This window comes from Argentina silus, assembly GCF_951799395.1.
Source record: "Argentina silus genome assembly, chromosome: 6".
Classification (NCBI taxonomy): Eukaryota; Metazoa; Chordata; class Actinopteri; order Argentiniformes; family Argentinidae; genus Argentina; species Argentina silus.
The window spans coordinates 5,592,632-5,597,631 of NC_139660.1; positions in this window are offsets into that span (position 1 = coordinate 5,592,632).

A 5,000-nucleotide genomic window follows, 5' to 3' on the forward strand; every position below is an offset into this window, starting at 1 on the left:
CCGCAATGTTCTCCGCCCTGTGGGCTCACTAGACAGTGTACTGGACTCTACGTCCCTCCTCTCATTCATAGACCATAAAGGAAAGGTACATACTGTGTGTTATAGACCCTACCTACCTCCAGGATGTTACACCCTATCTGGCTGTAAACCAGGACAACATTTTATACCACAGCAGCCTGTGTGTGTGTGTGTGTGTGGGTGTGTGTGTGTGTGTGTGTGTGTGTGTGTGTGTTTTTGGCTGCTGAGTGTGTGTGTGTGTGTGTGTGTGTGTGTGTGTGTGGGTGTGTGTGTGTGTGTGTGTGTGTGTGTTTTTGGCTGCTGAGTGTGTGTGTGTGTGTGTATGTGTGTGTGTGTGTGTGTGTGTGGGTGTGTGTGTGTGTGTGTGTGTGTGTGTGTGTGTGTGTGTGTGGGTGTGTGTGTGTGTGTGTGTGTGTGTGTGTTCCCAGGCTCTCCTCCCCTCTCCCAGACCTGATCTCTGTGCAGCCCCCTGCTCTTTGTCACTCACAGCTCCTCAGGTTACGAGCGGGCCTCCCCTGGCCTCCCCTGGCCTCTCCTGGCCTCTCCTATCCCCAGGCCTCTCTGGGGCCTGACTAAATTGGTTTCAGCAGCACTGCGGTGGACAGGACCAGGAACCTGAGTTACAGGAGAGCCTAACCCCTCATGACTCACAGCCTCTCAGCCTTTGAAGTTATACTTATGACTCTCCTTCCTCACCCCATACCACTCTATCCTCCAACCTATCACCCCTCAGACCCCCACCCTGACCCTCAACCGCCTCCTCACTCCTCCTTCTCATCCAAGGCTTCGTCACGCTCTCTACCGCTCCCTCTCTCCCTCCGTCTCTCTGCCCCAGGCCTTGCTCCCCCTCCTCTGTTCCCCCCCGACTTCCTCCCACTCCCCTGCCTCCATTCCTCGTTCCTCTCCCCCCTACTCTCCCCCCTGTCCCCGGGGTTCAGCATGCCTCACACATTCCTCAGCGATGACTGGCTCGTGTTTACATTGACATCCTCTGTTGAGTATGGACCGCAGGTCTGCCACTCCACCAGAACACACACACCACTTCATAAACCCCCTCTTTCTCTCTCTCTCTCTCTCTCTCTCTCTCTCTCTCTCTCTCTCTCTCTTTCTCTCTCTCTCTCTCTCTCTCTCTCTCTCTTTCTCTCTCTCCAGTCTGTCTCTCTCTCTCTCTCTCTCCAGTTCTAGTCCCTGTGACCTCTCACCCATCCCCTACAGTTAGCTAGCTACTCAGTGTGTTGTCCTCTCCAGAGGCTCAACTAAAATGGAAATGACATTAAAATGCAGAGTCAGACATTAAGGTTCAAGTTGAAGGTGACACACTATGCATTACATTACATACATCCCCAACACTCTTGACATTACAACAACACTTTATGGCTGTAGTGTTTCAAGCGATGTCAAGAGCAGCCTATTGCAGGCTAATAGCACCCTTAATCATATGTCACCTGATACTACAGAGTGAAAAGTCGTGACGTATCCCTGATTCATTCATAAGTGAATGCAGGCAAAGTGATATTGTTTTAGAGCACTCACTATGAGACAATATGGTGGACAAGAGAATGAGAGAAAGAGAAAGAGAGTGAAAAGGAGCCTAAGTGCATTAACAGGCAGTTCCTCTATCATTAAGGTCATCTTTTTCCACCACGCGTCACCTGCTTGTGCGTTACCTATGAGGGGAGAGTCAGCACATTCAAATGTCATTGTCTGCTGCTGCCGCTGTTGCATAATTCTCACTCAGTGGAAAACAGCAGTGCAGATTGAAATTGTTCTTATTGCGTCCTTGTTTCCGAGGCTAGACCTAGCCTCGTATTGTGGAAGACATTCGCAGCATTGGGATTCTCTTTGTTTGACATTTGTGTGTCAGCATTTCCTGTACTACTGTAATTTATGTCTGTGTTGACTTAGCTATCTGACATTTAATGAGTCTTAGTATTTTCTGTAATGGGAGGCCCTTCCCTTTTAAAATTGTGAGCCTGTTTGGCGACAAAGGTGGAGACAACAATGGTATCATTCATCACCTATAGATAATGTCAGTTCAGTGTTCTGTGTTTGTTGATGCGTTCAGGGTTCAGTACAACCTCAGTAAACCCTGTGTAATAAATAGAGGAGTGTGTGTGTGTGTGTGTGTGTGTGTGTGTGTGTGTGTGTGTGTGTGTGTGTGTGTGTGTGTGTGTGTGTGTGTGTGTGTGGGTGGGTGGGTGGGTGAGTGTATGTGTGGGTGTATGTGTGTATGTGTAATGTGCCCCACCCTGTCCTGTCTGTCTGCCCACACATCCTGTACCATCAGTGTGTGGACACATCCATCAGGTCACAGGTAATTGTAGGGTGTATTGTTGTGTTGTTGTATGGTAAGAAACATTTGCGGAGTGATTCATCTGTTCTACTGGCAATCATGCCCTCCTTTCCAGTAAACGTCCCTTAACTGCACCCGCCTCTTTGAACGGCCATGCCTGGAGACAACACTGGAGGAGTCGATCTTCCAGGGAGGACGGCCCAGCAAGGAGTTAGCGCCTCAGGCGGGGAGAGAGAGAGAGAAGGAGAGGGGGAGGAGTGGAAGGCGGATACGGAGGAGGAGGAGGAGGAGAAGAGGGAGGGGCTAGCTCAAAGGTGATGAGCTCAGGCCCATGGAATCAGGAGCAGCACAGACGATGCTCTTTGCTCTGCTACGCCCCTGCACCACCACTCCACCCACCTCTCGCCCTCTGCTCTGACAGGAATGCTGGCTCCCTCGGCTCTCTCTCCCCCTCTCTCCAAACTCTCCCCTCCCTCTCTACACTCCCTTTCTCCCCATCTCACCCCTCCCACAGCCAAAAAGAGGAACTGGTGTCGCCTGTTCAAGGCTGTACGACTCTGACTGTGGCAGCCTGCCTCAAATGAGAATCACAGCTCTCTCAAAACCACTCTCTCACTCACACAGCAACAAAGCTGCACCAGAAAAATGGAGCAGACGCAGATTCATGCTCTCTCCCTGAGTGTGCCTCAGCAGAAGAAGTAAAAAAAACAAAAAAACAATCGGCCCCCCCCTGAAAGCAGCAGGAGGTAAAGCATGATCCTCTGGAAGTTTGGTTACTAAACCCACAGACTCAAGCAAGTCCTGATGCCAATGATCCAGAGCTAGCAGGGTGGCTAGCCTGTAGAAACCACCAGGACGTTAGCAGCAAGTCAGACAAGAGTTGTGTAGTCTGTCATTCAGGAGAGAAGAAGACTTGTTTTATCTAATCACAGAGAGAGAAAGAGGGCGGGGGAGAGAGAGAGAGAGAGAGAGAGAGAGAGAGAGAGGGAGAGGGAGAGGGAGAGGGAGAGGGAGAGAGGGAGAGAGAGAGAGAGAGAGAGAGAGAGAGAGAGAAAGAGAGGAGAGGGAGAGAGAGAGGGAGAGGGAGAGGGAGAGAGGGAGAGAGAGAGAGAGAGAGAGAGAGAGAGAGAGAGAGTACCCTTCAGCAGACAGCTCATCTCATGCTCTTGCATGGGCTGGGTCAGCATAACCTTGTGAAGGACTGAGACACCTCAGGCTCTGCTGGAACAAAGACTCATGTATCTATTCATCACAGCCTGTCTGGGGCTGCTTAGAGCTGGACGGTACATGCAGTTTACCGTCCTTCATGAAAGAATCAAGGAATAAAGGCCCCTATGATTACTGTTGGCCACGGAAATTTCCAAATTCGAACACTTTAAAGGTGCAGTTCACAATACTTATACTTTAGCTGCACTCTGATAACGCAGTGGCTTATATTTCACACTTTTGCGAAGTAGAGAGAGGGAGATCGAGAGAGACAGAGAAAGAAAGAAAGAGAGAGAGAGAGAGAGAGAGAGAGAGAGAGAGAGAGGGCGGCAGCCGCCAGCCGCTTCTGTCATCAGTTCGGGTGGAAAGGGAGGGATGAGTTTTTGCTTACCTGTGCTTCAACGCCGGAGGGAAGGAGGGGACATTTGTCATAGAGCCTGTTGAGTGTGTAAATACCAAGGAAACACACAGCCATCTGTCTGGGCCCATTGATTTTCACATGAAGAGCAAATACAGCCACTCTGTTTGCTCCCCAGCCCTGACAGGGAATAGAAGTTTGCCTTGGACATCATGTTCTTCTGATAACACTTAGATATGACTGAATCTCTTTAAGCTAGACTGGCTATTCCCGTTCAGAGAGCTGCTGGTTAAAGGAGGAGGACTAAATACACAAAGTTTGGGACTTAGCGAGTCGTAGGGGGAGAAGCAGAGAGGCGACAGAGCGCCACTGGTCAGGTGCAGACCGTCTGATGTTGTTCACAATGAACAATAAAGAGATGTGACCTCGGCAGCAGTGACCTGCAGGGGTGCCAATGACAATGTGGGTCAAGGGGTCATACTCTCACATCCTGCTGTTTAACAGCACCTATGACATGGCAATGTTTTCCTTCCTTTCTCCAGCGGGAAAATCACAGGGGAAACGTTATATCTGTGGTCATCAATGCTGGGTCGTGTGTGTCCCCGTGTGTCCGTCTGTGTGTCCGTCTGTGTGTCCGTCTGTGTGTCCGTCTGTGTGTCCGTCCGTCTGTGTGTGTGTGTGTGTGTGTGTGTGAGCAGGTGAGTGTTTGTGTGTGCGTGCGTGCGTGCGTGCGTGCGTGCGTGCGTGCGTGCGTGCGTGCGTGCGTGCGTGCGTGCGTGCGTGCGTGCGTGCGTGCGTGCGTGCGTGCGTGCGTGAGGTCTTTAATGTCCTGTGTCACCACCACCTGCCTCCTCTTGTGAAATCTCTTCATGTTCCACCCACTGAGTTTCCACTCCTACAAGCTGCCCTTGAAGTGCTTCTAATACAGAGGCTGAATTAACTCACTAATCCGTAATGTAAAGACAGGATGAATGCCTTTTTATGGTGGCTTGTAAATATTTATCATTAAGGGTGACTATTCAGAGAATTCTAATTTAGAGGAGCTTAATGATTTTTTATGAGGCTTGATTGAAGTTTGTTTGGAAGATGACAAAGAGAGCTTATAGGTGCTTGCTGCATATTATT